Here is a 22,120-nt window from a genome sequence, read left to right as displayed (position 1 = left end):
TTTAATATATTTGAGTTTTTTAATGATTTTTTAAAGCTAATTTAAGAAGATTCATGTAGGTTTCCATTATGCTCTTAAACCTATGGATATAATCACAAAAATGTTTACTTTTTTTCTTTAAATAAATATTTGTATTACCTTCTAAACAAGATGTTACGTGAGAATGTGGGAAGTTTTAGATTGGTTAGTTGCTAGGGAAACTTGACCATATCCAAAAATGTACTTGTTTAAGAGAGGTGAAAGATAAGAAATTGCCTATAGATTCAAAACACAAAATACATATACTAAAATCTGGTCCTTCATGATCATGACAGAAAGACAAAGTGTAATATTTGTGATATGCTATAATTAAAAATGTTATGAACATGGTTCAGGAAAATTTTCCACAATTTTTTTTTTAAGGAAATAACACTATTGCGTACAAGAATTACCAGCACAAATCAAATTGTAGATATAAAACTAAAAAATACACAAGAGAAATAATAATAAACTTACCTTTATTTTATTTATCGCAACAAGATTACATGCCAATAAAAAATTTGCTAATAGCTCCTACTAAATTGCATGTCAAGCTGGAAAATAGATGAGGTTATGGCTTCCAAAAATAATTGCGGAAATATTGATTCTGACCTCCCAAAACTGTAACTAGAACTAATATATGCACTTGTGAATTCTAAATGAATTCACTAAGGGATTGGTAGAGATGGGTTTCCATCCAATCTCACCAAGGTACCCAAGGGTTTTCGTCTTGAGGATAATGAACCTACGAGCAGGATTTTCCCCTATCTTCACAAATGAAAATTGATTAACTATGGATGTCCCAAAAGGCTTGATTCCCCTCCTTTTAAAGGGTTGATGGATCTCTCTTCAACCTTCTAGAAGCACTTTTATTTTATTATTTTATTTTCATTATAGAACCTTTTGTATTTTATTTTATTTAAGTGACACTTTTTATTTTATTTTATTTAAGTCACTTTTATTCCCAGAAAATGATTAATTTTCCTCTACAATTTATCTAGCCATTAAAAGTCACTTTTCATCATCCCATCCTATAGATCTCTTCATCTTGGTTCCAATTAGCTATTACACTAAGGTGTTTCTCTAAATAATCCATTCCAAATAACATCTTTACCATATTTAATTAAAATATGCCCTACAATAACCATGTTTTATGGGAATCGGCGGAATGCAACGGAACCAAGAACGAACTATGCAGAACTGACCTTGATGATGAAATATAGTGAGTGAACCTCGTTAAACCCAATAAAACTCCTCCAAAACCCTCTTAGCCCACTGATGAAGAAATCTTGCTCCTATGACCTAGCTGATACAAACCCTAGAAATCCACCCTACCACATCAAAAGGGAAATAAAAAATGGGGATATTACAAGTCCTCTCGCCTTGAGATTGCTTGTCCTCAAGAAATCCGCACCTATTTACCAATCCAATTGTGAAATACACATGTACACCAACACAAGGTTCCCATATGAATCATTTTGTTACATCATACCTCTGTACCACCCAACCATGAATGGATCCCTCGATACCTAGGTCCCAAATAAGCCTCTAGGTCATTTGGTTGCAAACATATCCACTATCACGTGAACCACCCCTCACCAGATACTCCACCACTTTATCATCCACAGGCGTATGATGGTAAGTCCCACCTGGATCCATTTCCAAATGGAATATCTAATGTCTGAAGGCCTCTGCTGAGTTGTGCCCCTCACTAAAACTACCTCTACAAGTCTAACCCACTCCACAAGATACGAACTCAAGATCTCTCGCCATTCAACCCTATTGGAAGGATCAAATTTATGAACACCTATACATGGAAAAATTCCACTATGCCAATGTTGTACCATGCTCAATTTTTGTTGCTCTGCCTGGTCAACCCATAAGATCCATCTACAAAACTTTTCCCCTCTCTATTCAATGTACAGAGGTGGGTTTATAGTGTTGCAAGCCTTGTATATGTACTCTTGAAGAGGGTTGTGTTGAAACTCTAGAATATGCTCCATTGGTTGCCTAGTTAGTCACATTAGTTGTTCCCCAATGCTAAATAGCTTCACTGTTGACTTAGCACACACAATACCAAGCTCCTCAAGTTTGTTGACCTACTGCAAGATGATGCCTCAAAGTATCTGAGTCTTCTTCTTCTTCGCCATAAGATATGTCCTAAAATACTCAAACTCTATCTGGTGGCTCTCACCTGAAAGTCCTGTAGCCCTATTGGACTCCTTTTCATCTATTTTCACCTTATCAATGGCTAGCCTTAAATATGGATGCTCAACTCCCTTGGTCACAGTTCCAACTTGAGCCTTCAATGGGCTCTCCAAAGATGACTCATAATACACACTATTCATAGCGTAATGCTCCTCATGTTCATGCACCTTTGAGTGCTCTTGACCTTGGCCTTATTCACACATGGAAACAATCTACTGGTCACTAGGAGTTTCATTTATCTACTCCTTATGCTAAAAATTTTCAAGCATCTAACATGGATGGATAGGTGAATTGTTTTCAAAAAAGTTCACATGATAGCTCATACCCTTCAAGGGTGTTCTCATGAAAATCAATGGACTCAACTATAGTAGAAGAACCCATCTCATTCTCATTAGAATTATCAAAAGGAATTCCCTCTTGTTCTACCCCTATCATCTCTACCATTTTACCTGAGCATGAGTGATTAGGCTCCCAAGGTCCCTTGCAGCTGAAGCAAAGATTTTTCCTCCTTAATTCATTCTTAATGCCTATTTGAACCTTTGCATCCTTCTCTTCACCAACACCACTCAAGTGATTGAATGAACAAATTTTATCCTTCCTCCTATGGTCCTTACTCTGGTTGGAATTTATTATAACTTGCATCCTCATTAGTTCTTCCTTGGTCAACTTCCTTTTGAACAGTCTAATTTTCTACTCAACAAACCTTTTTACTAGTTCATAAGTTGCAAATGAGACAATCTATTTCCCTATCCAATTAGCCAACAACTTGGATTGCAGTGGTCTTTAAATGGAATCATGGTCACCCATAACTCCCGCCATGATATATAAAATTTTGAGCCTCTTTCCGAAGGGAGGATCCTTGGTGTTATGCAACCTCTAAAAGCTTTTTACTCTCAGATGGAAAACTTTCCTCATAATGTCATCATTGTAAGGAGGTATAGTGGAATTTAACTTTATGATTTCACTAAGACAAGAGGAAACTATAAGTCTTACCCCTCCACAAGGGTCCTCCAAGAACTTGCATTATATAAAGGAAAGTATTGATGGTTTTACAACCCAATTTAAACTCCTCCAATATGATTGGTTCATCTCGGAAAGATGTGAGTCTAATTTCTCCAATTTAAGAATGGAATCCACTGACACCCTCAAGATCTTTAAGTCTAACCCAAGTGCAAAGAGCCAATTTCCTATTTCATGTTCTTTCTCTGTATCCCTCAACTACTTCAACTATAGAATAACATGCACGCTTCTTAAGAAGAATCTATTGTTTTTCCTTTTCTCTAGTCTGTAAAACCATTTTAGTTCAAAGAACCAACTGATGCACTGAATTGTTGTTGTCTTCTCTCTAAGTTATTTATGGAATTTGTGAGGCCTTCTAAAGCCTATTTCCATCTATCATCCATTTACAAATTTTCAAATTCCTCCTTTAGGTGTTTTGATAAACACTTTTCACGAAAGTATTTATTCAAACATATTACATGAAGATGTTTTGTTCAACATGTTTTATGCAACCAAATATTATTGGAATAATTGAATATTAAACAAAGAGTACTGGGACACAAATTAGATTAACAACCCTAAGGAAAAATTTTCAAATACTTGTGCAAATTACAATATTCGGAAATGACGTAACTTTGGAGGAATTCAACACATTTCTTATTTATATAATTAGTTGTTGGATCCTAACAATTATTTTCTGCAAAATTTTAGCCAGAAATTCACATTTTGTTGCATCAATTTGAGACTTGTTATGAATTTACTGCATCATTTCTGGTCAGATGGCCTCAACATCTTCTTCATTGCATGGTTTTGGAGTGTTAGTCCTCGAGATTGTGAGTGTAAGGAAAAGTAGTGAGACAAATTTTCCTGATGAAATGCAAAGCCTATTAGAATGGGGATGACTTCAAATCTTCTTTTATTTTTTTCTTTACAAGTAACAGTGGATTGTGATAAATCACAATAAATATGTTCATAGACAATGCATTTACATCTGATGGGATGCAGGAATGCAGATTATACAAGCAATGGCGTCTTCTGAATATGATTGATTTCACAGTAACAGTAAGAGGAAGGTGTATGATGCATTCATATTTCCCTTCTTTACACGCAATTTGATTTAGGCCTCCATCCAACCATGTCTATTGTTATATTAATGATCTCCAACTCTTTTGTAACATTACCAAATCCAACACATCTAGCATTTGTGAAGACTAGCTGGTAGCTCTGGTAGTGGCATTGATGAGACATGATCGTCTGCCCCTCGACCTTTGTTTCCTTCTATAAATGGTGTCATCATCACTGGATTAGAAGGTAGATAGGTAACCTTCAAGGGTGATTGTAAATGAAATTGTGGAAGGTAGAAGGGTGGGTTTAACTAAACTTGAGGTAGATTACATTTTTAGGGTTAATTATTTAGAGCGGTTGGTTGATTATGTACGTAGTAAAGGTAATTAATTCTAAGGTGTTAATCAGATGGGGTTTAGTTTTACTCTAAATTTTATGGAATGGGATTCATGGCACAAGCTAGGGGTGGGTAGATCGTTGATAAAAATTTTTTACAGTGTTCTATAGTTTGATAGATTGATTTTTCAATTAATATGAAAATTGATCTAGCTAGGCTCAATGTAGCATGAAAAAAGAAATCAGTTGATCTAGCAAATTACTTTAAATTGAAAAAACACAAATTTGATTATAAATAATATAATAATTTTGTGGAACGTAAATGTGCAGATTGAGAGGTTGTAATTATTTTATTAGAAGTTGGTTTCAGAGGTTGAAATTATTTTATTAGAGGTTGGTGCCATAAAGGTTGAAATTATCAAGCCAATAAATGTAACTTTATTGAATGTTGGCAAATTAATCTTCTTTTTAATCCAAATCTTTATATTATGGTCATAAATAAAAGATGTTGGCATATTCAGATCATCTTCTTTACATCAAATGGTTGGAATTTCAAATATTAACTACCTAATACAATTACAAAATTACCATGCAAATTATCAAATAATAAATGATGTTGATACAAATATGAGGGTCTATAAAATGAATGGTTTATAAAAAAAATGGTTGTGCTAAAGCCATTAATTTTAAATAGGGGAAAATAATATTGATCAACATACATCAACCACATTTATTAATATAGTTGTGCTAAATTTATTAGAGGTTGGTTAATTGTGAGAATTCACATCCAGTGATAAAATGGAAGTGGAATTTTCTCGAATTTAGTAACTCGAATGTCATAGGTGTTAAGTGTGCAAATCCAGTAGTGATTTTGTAACACCCTCCTCCCACATCTACCCAAGCAACCATCTAGTCGTGGTAAACATGCGATGAGAGGCCACTATGATATGATTCGAAATCCTAGGTAACCTTAAGGAAATGGAATCGATGGAACATCACACACTGTCATCCAGCATCACCAACAGAACCCTCAAAAGACAAGTTAGCCACTGTGACAACCTGTCCCTAGGTACCATTGTTGTTTTGGACCTCTTACACCATAGTTACTCTCATGCTATGGGCAAGGGAGCGACTAGAAACTAAAAGTCGCACTCATACGCCTGCCTACCAGTAACTCTGGACCAGAATTTCCAACTTAGTGCCAGCGACCCCTGGATTTAAGCCACTTTTGCAGGCCAAGAGCCCAAGCCACTGCCCAGAATGGAATGATAGCTTGAAATCAAGAAAAGTACATGGAAACAATGAAGAAAAAACAATAAGCCCAATAATACCTTAACCAAACCCATACTAGCCATGACAGGCATTTCGTCAAACATATCATCGACATGTAACCTACAAATATAAACAAAAAAATTAGGTGTAGGGATCTCATGCATATCTAAGAATCGTTATGAACCATTGTTCCTTCATTCCATTTTCTACATTATCATCTATTAGGTCGTAGACACATTATTCATTCATGTACAAGTAAAAACATGCTGAGATCCACTCATAGTTGTTGTCATAAAACATGTAAATAACCAACATAATAGGGACAAAAATACCAATGAAATCAAAGCCATATAAACCACATATAATCCATCATAATTCTCATAGAGATACAAGGAGAATTAACCTTTCATTAATGATGAAAAATCCAAACCCGGGATGGGACTTCCATGTTCCACCCGACCGTAGAATGGCTAAGCCAAATCTTTCTCCATCCATTCACCCACGTGCCATATTCCAAACATGAATGTGGGATCTCATAGAACACATCAATCAAAACTCATCCAGGGCTTCCAAAGGCCATCCACCTCAACCCATCAAACAATGATTCAACCTCATGGCCAGACATCACAAAACCATCATTAGATTGGTCTCCATCCAAGCCTTTCAGGGCTTCCAGAGTGTTTGTTCCAGCCAAGGCTTCCAAGACTAGTAATTCAACCCACAACTATCGTTGGGCTTCCAAGGCATTTATCCAACCAAGGCTTCCAGGACTAGCAACTCAACCCACCAAGGGCTTCCATAGCGTTTTTCCAACCAAGGCTTACAGGACTAGTAGCTCAACCCAAGTTGTTACAGTGCTTCCAGAGTGTTTGTCCAACCAGGGCTTCCAGGAACTAATAACTCAACCCAAGCTAAGGAAACATGAGAACCAACAAAAAAAATTTAATGGAAATAAACCCACAATCACCATGGCTCTCAAGGAAATGGAAAGGCTAGATAATCCACTTTCAATCCAGGCAATCCTCCATGCCAATGACAAATAACAACTAAGAAACCACATGCATGTGTCATGCACGCCAAAACTAGTGATGGAAACATACATGCAACTCGGTACCTGCAAGAAAATATGATGTAGTTGTTGATCGCGGTGCCTACTTTTCCTTTGCCTTCTTTCTCCAAGAACCCAAGTATGCCACACCCTCCAAGAGTGCTTCAAGAAAACTCTAAGTTTACAAGAGTATGAGAGAGAGAGAGAATAATGAGAGAGATTTCCAACACTGAATTGACCAAGTCTTAGCCAAGAGCTTGCTAACTGATCCTCATAAGCCCTTTTATTAATGAGGCCTATATTTTCTTCATTTTCCATTATTTTCCTTCAATCTCCTCATCACATGCAACCTGTGACCTTTCACCTCCCTTTTCTCCTAATTTCCATTATTTTCATAAATAAATGTGTCAAAATACCTTTTTGCCTCTTTAATGCCTTTGCCAATTTCCTTAGCCATAAATAACCAAATGAACACCCACTAGGATGTCTTGCCCACCATTCAACTTGGAATACATGTCCCATCACTATGGCCTTATATAAATATATATATATATATATATTTTACATGGAATTTTCACCAGGGTTGTTATAGAACCCTCCCCCTTGGGGGAACATCATCCTCAGTGTTCAATGACACCTTAACCAACAAGACTGTTGAAAACAAAACATACTACCCATGGAGCTTTACAACATAGCTTGTTGCATTATTTACAATGACCATCTGCTAAAACAAAACATTATGACAACATGACAACATACAACATAGTGGAGCTTTATAACACAACTCATTACAATATTTACAGCCCACATATACGCATATGCACATTTTCTAAACCAACAAATAAATGATACAATGCCTGTATCAATCAACAATGGAATCCAAAGGCTCACCCCTCCACCCTCAAAGAAGTACCAGGATTCACCTCCTTCCCAGGAAGTCCAGAATCTACTGCCACAATCAAAGCTACATCTAATGTCTAGCGTTGAAATCTCGAGCCACTTGTCCTCTCAGTGAATAGTTACTAGTTCATTGTTCCAGGGCGCACTCCCAATGTGCATATGATTCCATCTGGAAATGCTAATTACTAAAGAAAATCTATCCTTGGTCTTCCCTTCTCTGTTATACAGTCCCTCAGGCAATCCAGTCAACCCCTTCCATGTAGTCACTCACCTTCCAAGTTCCGTTGGCACCCCCATATCGGGCAATCCATCCCTTGGCAAGGCTTCCTCGCATTGGAAGATACAAAAAAACCAAGGCATATCCCTACCTCAAAACCATCATACTGGTTATAGAATGCTCATGGAAATCAATGGACACTATTGGGTACCAGTAGCCCACAATGGCCATGTTCTTGAATGCTTTACTAGCATATTGCTGCATTTTCCATTTCCTTTTGTTGTTGCAAATTATTGCAGTCGATTTCAATCACCTAAATGCAAAGCACATAAATTCCATCAGATTTAAAACAAATTGAAATAACTTCAAATCATACCTCATTGGTAGCTCATCAATAAGGTACATTTGCAATCATGTTCGCTTCCTGTCACAACAAGTCAAACTAGCATATTTGACCAAATCAACATGTATAAACATATCTCATCATGTTAGCTAAAAACATAAACATCATAGATCAAAATCATAAATCACATGTAACCATCATAAACTAGAATCATAATTCACATGTAATCATCATATACCAGAATCATAAATCACATGCATAATAAAACTGAAATAATATACCGATACTTATCCTTTAATTGATCTTAATTTTTCCTTTATTCTTATTTCGTACGCACACTAGATCGATTTCCACACCCGACAAACACCCAATTTATTCTCCTCAACCAAGTGCACATATACATAGTGTGCATCACACACATACGACCACACATGACATACAACTCCATGCAATACATGCACCTACACCTGACATACAACACATACACCTACACCCAATGTACGTACGTATACATGCACAATGTACATCATAAGACATTCATCCATACACAACATATGACACCACAAAATTCATACATGTACACTCGGTATACAACACAACTCATACACCTACACCCAGTGTACAACAAAACACAATACATATGCCTAAAACCGGTGTACAACACAATACATGCACCTACACTTGATGTACAACATAACACAAATATGTGTCTATAGTGAAACACAATGAATGTGTATGTCACGATACCATGACTATAGAATGCACATACATAGTATTGCATTCCTGCAAGACAACATGTACGACATGCACTCAATCCCACATGTACACCAGTACCACATGTACCAAGCACCACCTGCACAACGTGTGCACAACATCACATGTACAAGGCACCAACTGCACAACGTGTACACAACGTTACATGTACATTGCACCATTGTACAACATGTACACAATACCACACGCATGACATGTGCATGACACCACATGTACACAGCGCCACATTTAAGACATGTACACAACACCACCTGCACAGAGCACCACTTGTACAACATGTACACAACACCACATGAACACATCACCACTTGTACAATAATGCACACCACACCATATGTATATAGCACCATATGTACAACATGCACGCAACACCACTTTTACATAGCACTGCATTTCCAACATCTACATAGCATCATTTGTACACAACATTGCATATCCAACAAGTAGATATCGCTATCTATACCCAACATTGAATATGAAACATTCATACAACATTATATGTACTACACCATGTACATAACATTACATAATCAACATGTAAACACACTAAATATACACCACATCACATGCACACAACATCACAGGTGCAACAAGTACAACATATATGACATATGCACAACAGTCGTACCACGCATCCAATACCACACTGACTCTTTACCAAGCAACCTTTCTTCCAGTGTCTTATCCATGCTTGTCCCTGTATGCCGCAGACCACATTGCTTTCACTTTGTTGATGTATCCCTCGGTATAACTTGTCCATAACATAAGCATAGACATAATACAATCATACAATATAAATTCATATTCACATGATACTTACCTCATATGTTTGTCATGACTACTCTTCCCACTTGATTCCTCATAGACCAGGAACCTCTTCATGTCATTTGCCTATGTAAGCAATCATTCCTCTACAAGAATGATTCCTGATGACCCTGTGAGACAGTGACATAGATACATGTACACATACATACATCATAAAAAAATAATTATCTCGCCAGTCAATGTCATACATACATACATATGTACATATAAACATTAGCATAAAGTAATCATGATTCATGATCACCCTGTCAGACATGACATACATATGCACATACATGTATACATATATAAACATCAACATAATCATGATCATAACAAAATTTCCAGATATTATAAGGTCAAGGTTAAGAGAGCTTCCTTTATTCATGCAACACATGTGCAATATTGAGAACAACATTCACAACATAGCCAAGGCATCTGACACCTCAGATCCATTTGCTTTACCTTTTCTTGATTACCTTTCCCATGAATGTTATGTCATCATCGATTTACCATAATGGACCCAACAAGTCCAACCAACTATCATAATCTTACTTTCCGCTGTGCTTACTCATACACCGAGCTTCATATGTGTCTTACATTACCTATTGGGTACCACACAACCCTCCCCAAGCTCCATCAAATTTTCCTCTTTCCCAACCAATTCGCCAAACTCAAAACATAAAAGGCAAGAATGAAAACAACAACAACAAGAAAACCATGAAAGCCAACAACAATATGACTCCACAAACGAAGTGGTATGGCCATACTCTAGACATAAATAAAGCTACAAATCAAGCGCAAGAAAAAATAAATAAATACCAAAAGCACAAGACTAACAACAAATACCATGACTCAATCCCCATGGTTCATAAGGAAAGCTCAACCCAAGCCTTCTTCGAGATTTCGTGGCAACCTTTCTTTTTCCATGCAATTCCCTACATCATACTGCCATAACACATAACTGTTAGTGCATAAATAAACATAACAATACATTGGTTACCTCATCTTGTTGTGCCAAGCACGTCACTTGCAATTGAACACATCCATGCCATCTCTCAAGGGACTCCAATCCTTTGACATATCCACCTGTAACTAAAGACTAGCTAATATACCTATCAAGTACATTTTCATGAATCTAGCACATATCCACATAATGTCAAACAAAATCAAGGTTAAGAAGACTTCATGTAGGAAAATCACTCATTCTTTTGGAATTAGGGTTTCAAAACATAGACAAAGGATTTCTTGTCCAAGTCTTTCCCATTACCTTTTTACGTTGTTGGAATCGATACCTACTATGCACTGTCGCATCACCCAACTGTTAGCGATGTAAACACATCAACTATTACCTTGTCACATTAATACCAAGCATGTTTCCTGCAACTCTTCACACATGTCAACCACATGTTCTAAATATCAAGACAATCATATCTATCAATTTGAAATCAACCTTTACCAAGACTAATAATCACGTCATAAGCCTTAGTCAACTCAGAGTTATTATACATAATGCTACAACTTTCACCTACTATACTCAAGTACATATCAATTGTCTCAACACATATGTGCTAGAAAAACCATCTTAAAGCAAGGCCATTCCTTTATGCAATCCTATAGACTCATACTCATATCATGTAATAAATCAAACATTCAACCAATTTGCAAACATACCGTGTTAAATAAATCAACTAGATGACATGATAGACACCAAACACTCAACATCAAATAGATGACATAATAAAGAAGGAATCACCAAGTATACTACATAAGAAAACGCATACCTTAGTGTACCTCAGCAGAGGTTATCTCATTTGCACAATCGATCTAGTCAGCAAGATATAACTTTACAACATGTCAACTCAAACATAAATAAGATCATGATATCCATAACACTAACTAACTAATATGTTCACATCCTAACTCATAAACAATCATCATTTATGCATAGTAATCACATATGTACGATCAATCTAGATTAGTACGACACCATATTACAAATATTTCGTCTCATCCCTGAATATCGCAACCATAACCATTTGCACATGTCAAAGCAAGTTAACACAATACATATAACATCAAGATCTTCAATGCAATGAACATAACCATCACATATATTACCAATCCAGATTACAACCTCGAGATCTCAATGAAATAACCCTAATCCTCAACTTAATAGCATATAACAACCATAATTTATATATCATTCTCATCAACAACATATAACCTAATCATCAAGCTAACTATCCTTTAGCATACTCATCAACAATATATAACATAATCACCAAGTTATCTAAAATAAACAACAAAAGCAATGGATACAACCACATGATACTATCATTATCAACTATTCAACACATGTAGATATGACTACACTAATCAACTAGCATCTAGCATGTATGTAACCATAAAATCAAAAGGCATGTACATAAACCTAATGTATATAACCCTAATGCATATAACAATCCTTAACCTTCATACCTGCAGGTCCAACATCCAAACCTATATGACGACATGCTCTTGCCTCGAGGTCCAGTGATGCAACTTCACTTTGATGATCTGCATCTCTTGCTTTACCTCATTCAACACATTAGCATCATAACATATCAATAGCACCACGATGACCTAAATTGCATACAATGACTTCACAAGGCATATTTGACCTACTATTCATGCATAGCCATAACCAAGACCATACATGCATAACAATTGCATATAGATATATAACACATGAGTGCAAAATGATATACACATCATTCTAGCTAGAGTCCAATCATTTTTGGAACTTCTAAGTCTAACTGTTAGAAATCCTTCCTGTACTTTCTGATTTATTTTTTCCTAATTGTTCTATTAATTAACAAGTTATTTACCATGTAAATATTGAAAATAAATACAAGTATAGTCTCAACACATACAGATCATCAACTAAAGGAAAAACAAGCACACAAGTGACACCACTATTTTTGGACTAATGACCCAGGAAAAACCTAATGCGGGGGGTTTTGTTATTAAGCAGTTTCAGAATACAATCTAGGTGCCAAAAATGTCTCACCCAATAGAGAATTCCCTTGGTAGTAGTACCTCTCATTCAGAGACAAATATTAGCCCCAATCTGCCCCACGAAATTTCCCAGCGTCAACCTCTAGGGTCTGCGTCAACCACTCTAGCCCAGTGTCAACCTCTCTGGGCTCTGCGCTAGCCTCTAGAGGCTTTGTGTCTCCCATGCTGGCCCTCCTCAGGCTCTACGCATCTCCTGGCTACCTCTGTATGGCCTCTGGTTGCTTCTGTGTGGCCTCTAACAGTCTCTAGCTGGCTCTACGTCAAACTTCACTCGGCTTCTACGTTGATGCTCCCAGTACTATCTCTGCCTCTCTATTACTACATTCATTGCCCCTCTGCTGCAACTCTGATCACTCCTTCGATTTCCTCAGCAAGCCCTGCCCCAAAAAATCGAATTCTTGATCAACTCAGTGTGTTCTCCAAGTGACCCTCAAGCCTCCTCTTATACTTTTCTCGTTGACAATTCAATGGCCGAGATTAAGTCCCTAATCAATGGCTAAGATAAGATCTGTCTTGATCCATAACTTTTGGACCATTCTAACTCAGTTTTATATTAATTCGCATTAATATTTTATTTTTGCTAAGTTTAGACTTAGGAACTCCATTAAAAATATCAATTATTTTAATATCTCCCAAATTGTTTAGATTTTGCCCAAACCATTTCTGGGTATTGGAGATCTTATGTGCTTTAGCCTCTCCACCAATTTTTGTGGCTAGATCACATCCGATGCTAACCCAAATCAACACTCCCTCTTAGCGAGGACTGTGCTGTAGTAATACTCCTCACTAAGCATCACCCTGATCATCTAGCGTCGGTCCCTATGCTGATGCTAGGCTTGCTGCCCAAAATCCTCTATATTGTTGCATCATGTACTATTGCCCATGGCCCTACCACTACCATTGTTGCATCTACACTTCAACCCCTCTCATCATGCTACATCATGTTGCCCATAGCACTGCCATTGTTAACTGCTGCATTGCAACTTAGTTACTCAGAAGTAAGTAACTGATCTCCCAACTCTGACATTTCCATCAAGCTAGAAACACTCCTATGTTGAAGCTCTCTCTCTCGCTACATCCACATCTGTCTCTACCAACATATGCCAGTCCTGCTACTCGTCTTTGGGGCTTCCATAGCAAGGTATAATCCTAGAGGTTGGGTACCTCGAGGATCCTGACCCTTATCACCTGTAGTCTATCTGATTACAGCTTGATGTCTCCCCACTTCCTCTCAAGTGGCATATGAGCACTCATGGCATAGTCATCATCTGTCTCCACTTCTTTCTCTGCCCTTGCTAGCACAACCTTGGTCTTAGAAGCCTCTCCCTTGCTCTTCTTCCTTGGACATTGGCTCGCATAGTGACCCAGTTCCCCACAGTGGAAGCATTTGACCTTGGAGAGGTCCTTCTTCTTCCATTTCTCCTTCTTTCCCTCATATGCTAGGGCAGCATCCTCCTCTTCCTCCTTCTTGATTCTGACCCCTTTTTCGTTGCTTCCCGCCTTGGTTAGCTTTCTGATCTCTTCTTGATGAAGAGCCACCCATAGTTCCTCTGAATCTAGAAGGGTCGACCTGCCCAGTAGGCTCTGGACAAATACCTCCTAATCCTCTAAGACTGTGTTCAATGCGGTCCTCATGAAAATATCCCCATTCGGCGTGGCCCCTATGGAAGTCAATTGATCCCAGATCTCCTTCAATTGACCGAGGAAGTTGTCTATATTTTCTCCCTTCTTCATCTAGTATGACTGCAGCTAATTTTCTAGTAGCATCTTCCTCTGCATGGAAGTATGCTGATACAATTTCGTCAGGGCCTCCCACATCAAATTTGTCGTGTCCTTTTCGGAAATATGTGGTACTATATGGTCCTTGACCCCATCAAGGATGATGCTTTCGGCCCTCGCCATTGCCTCCTCGTACTTTTCGTTCTTAGCCAGGTCAACTGGAATCGCTATCATGTTCAAGGCGAAGTGTTTGAGACGATTCCTGTCTTGAACAGACAAGATCCTGGCCTTCCACACAACGAATTTTGAGGCTCCGTCCAGTCTGTCCTAATCTCTTACCCCATTCACTGCCATTTTAGTGCTTCTCTTTTGACTCTTCTGAGTCTATCTACTTCCCCTAGAAGTTCTCAGTGTGACTCCCTTTGAGCCTCGATTCCCTCCTGGAAACCCCTCTGCCAATGTTGAGATTCCCCCACTCCAATCGTTAATGCAGCTGCACCACTGATCCAGATTCTTGGCTAGAAATCCTTAGCAGAAACTCTCTCCTCCTTGGTCTTGCCCTATTAGGTATTGTTCTAACTATAATACTCCACCAGCTTCACTCCGCAACTTACCCATAGCCTCCTATGCCCCAACAAACTGAGGATTAGATCCTCTAGGCTCTGCATAATCCCAACACCAGTAAAATCCATAGCTCCTGGCCACGGGCGTCAATCCTTCTTGATCTGAAAATGGGGCACTAAAGGCTTCTTGTCAAGCTTACAAGAACCTCTCCCACTTCCAAAGCTTAAATATTCCCAAGATATTATGATTAACCAATTGCGGAATTAATAATGCTTGAAATAGGTGTATGCTTGTGTTTATTTTTGAACTATTTATGTGCTTTGAGTTCTGTTACTTATGCTGATATTTAAATACATGTGACAATAAATAATGCAACAATAAAACAAACACATAGAACAACAATATAATATGGAGTTCACCCAAAAATCTTGGGCTATGTCTCCTTGAGCTCTATTCAACTCGACTAGGCTCTCTAGGATTATGGCAAAGTCCTTTTACAAGCTCCACACTCAACTCCACTGTTTTACACAGAACATAATGGGCTTAGAACACCATCTTATCCCTGGCTCTGAAGCTCTCTAGCTTTCTGGCTCTGGCTCTGGCTCTGGCTCTGGCTCTAGCTCTGGCTCTCGGCTCTGGCTCTAGCTCTGGCTCTCGGCTTTGGCTCTAGCTCTGGCTCTGGCTCTCGGCTTTGGCTCTAGCTCTAGCTTTGGCTCTTGGCTCTAGCTCGTGGCTCTAGCTCTAGCTCTTGCTCTTGGCTCTCAGCTCTGGCTTCTCTAAGCTCTCTCTCAGCCTCTACGTGCCTCTATAGTCCGCTTGACCTCCAAGCGACTCTCAGCAACCTTCCAGCGACCTTTTTCAGTCCTCCAGCTCCCTCGGCAACCTTTAGCTCCCTTTAGCACTTATGCTCTCTGTGTTTTTATCATGCATCGATTACAGTCCTCCATCATTGAAGAACCCGACTGTTTCCTCACAAGAATCCGTTTACAAATGGAAAAGAACAGGCGGGCAGGAAAACCTGGTTGTTTTGCCTTCCTCTGGTCATGTCAACCAAATAACAGAAATACACAGGAAATGCACGCAAAACACATCATGGGTCTTTAGCCCAAACTTCAAATATTATGGAATTGGCCCTATAAACCTATCGGGTCCATCCAAATATCGCTTATCGCTATCACTTAGGCGGGAGGTCTAAAAACCTCAATACACGGGAATACACAGAAATCCTGAATTCCCGGATTTCAAAATCTATGAAATCAGGTCTATAATCCCTTTCGAGTTCACCATCCATTGCAATATCACAATCACATCATTGCATGCCCAAATGGCCAAAAACCCATTTACACAGGAAATACATTGAAAATCTGAATTTCTGGATTTCAAATATTATGCAATCGGGCTTATAATTCCCATCGGGTCCACCCTTTATCGCAAGTCACAATCGCAATGTGCATTGGCCCTCGTATCGGGGGTTAGCCGATCGCCAATATCGTCGATCAGCCCATCAGAACATCAGCATATCGTATAGCGTTGTTGCAACGGCCCCGGGGGTTTGTACATTGCTGATGCCAATCGTCAATCCACCGATTAGATCCTAACCATTGATCTGCGACCTCTAATCCGACGGTTGACAGTCTGTTTCAAGCGCACAACTTACACGGGGATTAACCGCCTGAAAAAGTGGATTCTTCTCTCCTCCACTGTGCCACGCTTCAGTCAATGTATGGATTAGGGCAAAGCCCGTCCAATACTGCTTACTACTCGAGGCCCTCCCGAAATACCGCTTACTACCCCTTCCTTTCGAAACTCAAAAGGCTCACTTCTTTGATTTATAAATCCATCGGGTCCGTTGAAGGCCTTTGCGCCTGTTTTAAGTCCTTCAGCCTTGGTTTATTTCGATGCGATAAAATAATGTGATGCGATGGGTTCTAATGGTTTTTATGTTTAAAAACACATTTTCCCTTAAGTCTCATTTATATAAGAATTTGCCTCCTTTTCAAAGGACAAAGGCAAACTTCTTTTTGTGATAACTTCTTCATCCGAAGTCCATTTTAGCCCATTCAAGTTGCAATAGGTTCAGAATGAAAATATCTACGCAATGGGGCTATTTCCAAAAGCATCCTTGGACTTTAATTTTCCTCTGTGAGGAACACTTTAGACTTAGAAGTCTATTCTAGATCCATTTTGGATCACATCTTCCCACTAAAAGAACTTTTGGTCTCCAAAAGACTGACATACTAATCTGAATAGTAAATGAGAGTACCTCACCCTCTTCTTTCAACCTCCATACACTTGCCTTGCATAGTTCCTCTGAACCAAAGCCTTTGACCACTCTCCTTCCTGGATGTGCTAGTCCTCTTGGGGAAGAACTGTTTTCCTCGCTGACTTCATGCAGAACTCCTACTTAGATGGTCACAGAAGGTAGTTTGAACTTCTCTACCTTGATCATTGATCCAAGGCAGCTCAAACCAATGTTAAGTTACATCTGCTTCACAAAATTTTCATTTTTACCTGTTTGACAAGCTGTCAACAACAACTATTAACAACAACAGAAATACAGACAACAACTGGATGGTCTAAACTCCCGCTTCAACAAAAGAAACAGATTTTCACATCTTGTGAATACCTCCATGTCTTACATATGCATACAAATGATGGACTAGATAAAAAGTCCAAAAAACATGCCTTTAAAATAAATGACCCTTCAAGTCAAGCATGTAGAAAAAGACCTTTATGACTCTTTTTCAAAAGATGAAACACTTCATCAATATCTCCATCTTGGAGACCAAGTTAACTTTTTCCAAGTCAACATTACATGCATGTTTACAACAAAGAAATCAACTCTTCAATTTAATTACACATACATGTTCAAAAACAGGGAAATCATCAACATCCATGTGTTCATGCTTGCATTTCATCCTTCAACTTTCGCTTAAGCACACTATACTTTCGAAGCTGAAATGAAATATAATGTTGCAGCAACAAAGTGAGTCTTCTACTCAACTTCTCCATTCACCTTCTTGGTAAAATCCCGCAACTTGCATTCCATTAACAAAGAAATGCAAATAGATGCATCAATAGACATTCAATCTTAATTTGATAAGAACTCTAATCATTTCTTACCAACCCATTTCAAAGGTCTTTCCTTTGTCTGCACATCAGCATCAACAAGTGAATCATTCTGAAACACATCATCCATGGAAACTTCCTTTCCATTTCTACCATTCTCTCTTTCCACCTTCTTCAAGTTTCGTGGAAGCATTGTTGGATTTAGAGTCCAACACCTTTCAGCAAGATGCCCTTGCTTATGGCAGTAAGTGAAACACATGTGCATCCTCTTGACAGCATGATTTTACTTGTCCAATGGACCTTTGGCTTCTTGCTTCCTTTCCTTTAAAAGTTTCCTGCATGTGGCTATCCTCTTCCAACATCTAGAAACATTATGGTTATCCAAAACACAAAAGGTACATGGAATTCTTTTCCCATATCTATGTGGAAATTTATCATGCTTTGCAAAATCAAAAGGAAGATGATTAGAACCAGATTTATACCTTTCTCTTTCACCTTTATTGCCTTCATGAGGAGGTGAATCAAATGAAGAAGTGGATCCCTTTGGAACACCATTAATATCTTCAAGGCTATTAGATTTTCCACAACTCTCTAGTTAAAGTGTGTGCTTCTGAACACCTGCATCCTGCAAATGATGTTTCAAGCTATTGCATTCATCCTGAATACAATATTCACACTCTTTAGGTAGAGGACCTAAAATGAAACTCCTTCTTGAAACTGTTTCAATGGACTTCATGGCAGCTTTGCAACTTCCTCCATAAGACTGTCCATAGCTAAGACCCAAATACTTAGGCCTTTCCTCAACCATTATTGGCTCAAAAATACCTTGTGCATGTTTACCCAAGCCTTTCCTTCATAGCCCATCTTGGACATTAGCTTGGAACCTATGCCTCTAGTATGTTTTTCAAAAGAACCAATATAAGCATTCTTAGAAGAATTTGAAGACAAATTAGAATGGTTTACCTCTTCTTTAAGTTGATACTTGACTAAGGCTTCTTTAGCAACAAAGAGTTGTGACTCCAACTCATGCATCCTTTTCAGGTTCATATTTGCAATATGAATTTGCCTCTCCATTTCCTGCAATTTGTCAAAAAGCAACCACTTCTCTTCCTCCACGAAATTCAACTTCTCTCTAAGCATGTTACTCTTCCTTCCATCCTCATACATTTCTCTCACCGTATCCATCATGATGAACAAGTCTTGCTTCATGTCTCCATCACATAATCTTGTGACGAAGGAGGAATTTGAGGACTCACTTGTAGCAGTTGTCATTATGCAAAAATGAACAAAAGAACTTCAAAAAAGATTAATAAAGAGCTTATTCAAGCAACCTTTTGCAACAAACCTCTTGTGCTTCAAGGATTGCTTTGAGGTCCTTTGGTATAAGAAGAATTCCTTCAACCTTTCTTCCTTCTTGTCCTTCCTGAACTGAGCTATCAATAGCTTTCCCTTCACCTCTACAAACTCAAACAATAGTCAATCTACAAACAAGCATACAATCAATCCTTGACTGCCCAAACACCTTTCAGACAAGAAATCTTTGCTCTGTCAATCAAGAATTATGCTTCATGATACCACTTTCTCTCGTATAACCAGCGTTGATATCACCTTCTTGAAGGTGGGGTTAACCAATCTTAGGCTCTGATACCACTTGATCTGAAAATGGGGCACTAAAGGCTTCTTGTCAAGCTTACAAGAACCTCTCCCACTTCCAAAGCTTAAATATTCCCAAGATATTATGATTAACCAATTTCAGAATTAATAATGCTTGAAATAGGTGTATGCTTGTGTTTATTTTTTAATTGTTTATGTGCTTTGAGTTCTGTTACTTATGTTGATATTTAAATACATGTGACAGTAAATAATACAGCAATAAAACAAACACATAGAACAACAATATAATATGGAGTTCACCCAAAACTCTTGGGCTACGTCTCCTTGAGCTCTAGTCAACTCAACTAGGCTCTCTAGGATTATGGCAAAGTCCTTTTACAAGCTCCACGCTCAACTCCACTGGTTTACACAAAACACAATGGGCTTAGAACACCATCTTATCCCTGGCTCTGAAGCTCTCCAGCTTTCTAGCTTTGGCTCTGGCTCTGGCTCTGGCTCTCAGCTCTGGCTCTAGCTCTGGCTCTGGCTCTGGCTCTGGCTCTGGCTCTGGCTCTGGCTCTTAGCTCTGGCTCATGGCTCTGGCTCTAGCTCTGGCTCTGGCTCTGGCTCTTGGCTCTCAGCTCTAGCTTCTCTGAGCTCTCTCTCAACCTCTGCGTGCCTCTGTAGTCTGCTTGACCTCCAAGCGACTTTCAACAACCTTCCAACGACATTTTTCAGTCCTCTAGCTCCCTCGGCAACCTTCAACTCCCTTCAACACTTGTTATCTCTGTGTTTTTTTCATGCATTGGTTACAGTCCTCCATCATTGAAGAACCTGACTATTTCCTCACAAGAATCCGTTTACAAATGGAAAAGAACAAGCGGGCAGGAAAACCCATTCGTTTTGCCTTCCTATGGCTGTGTCAGCCAAATAACGGAAATAAACAAGAAACACACACAAAACACATCATGGGCCTTTAGCCTAGGCTTCAAATATTATGGAATCGGCCCTATAAACCTATTGGGTCCGTCCAAATATCGCTTAGGCGGGAGGTCTAAAAACTTCAATACACGGGAATACACAGAAATCTCGAATTCTCGAATTTCAAAATCTATGAAATCGGGTCTATAATCCCTTTCATGTCTACCATCCATCGCAATATCGCAATCGCATCATCGCATGGCCAAATGGCCAAAAACCCATTTACACAAGAAATATGTTGAAAATCTGAATTTCTGGATTTCAAATATTATGCAATCAGGCTTATAATTCCCATCGGGTCCGCCCTTTATCGCAAGTCACAATCGCAATGTGCATTGGCCCTCATATCGGGGGTTCGTCGATCATCGATCACCGACAGAAAATTGCATATCACTGTCGCAACGGCCCTGAGGGTCTGTACATCGTTGATCCGCTGATCAGATCCTGACCGTTGATCTGCGACCTCTAATCCGACGGCTGACAGTCCGTTTTGGCGCACAACTTACACGGGGATTAACCACCTGAAAAAGCGGTTTCTTCTCTCCTCCATCGTGCCACGTGTCAGTCAATGTGTGGATTCAGGTGGATCCCATCCATCACCGCTTAATGCTCGAGGCCTGCCCAAAATACCACTTACTGCCCCTTCCTTTCGGAACTCAAAAGGTTCACTTGTTTGATTTATAAATCTGTCAGGTTCGTTGAAGGCCTTTGCGCCTGTTTTAAGTCCTTCAGCCTTAGTTTATTGTGATGCGATGGGTTCTAAGGGTTTTTATGTTTAAAAACACATTTTCCCTTAAGTCCCATTTATATAAGAATTTGCATCCTTTTCAAAGTGTTAGTGTCAGTCTTTCCAGCCTTCCTCCAGTGATCAAATATGCTCTTACAAAGTGGTCTCAGAGTGTCCAGGTCAAATTTTGTCATTTCAAAGAGTTTTCAAGCAAAATTTGGTCACTAGGCATTAGGTCTAGGGTTTTCTTTCACTCCTTCTAAAGTTGTCCAAATGTTGGTCCATGTCACCATTCAGCTGAGTCTATCATCATTCATAGGGTTGTCACTATCATGTCAATGTCTAATGAGTCATTTTACATCTTGTTCATGCTTCAGTTGCGCCTAGGTAAGGTCATTTCCCTCTCCTAGGGTTTTGAAAGCT

Source organism: Pinus tabuliformis, chromosome Q, assembly GCF_031772625.1.
Source record: "Pinus tabuliformis cultivar Carrire ecotype Pingquan chromosome Q, CPIR1, whole genome shotgun sequence".
Lineage (NCBI taxonomy): Eukaryota > Viridiplantae > Streptophyta > Pinopsida > Pinales > Pinaceae > Pinus > Pinus tabuliformis.
This window is presented reverse-complemented; position numbering follows the sequence as displayed.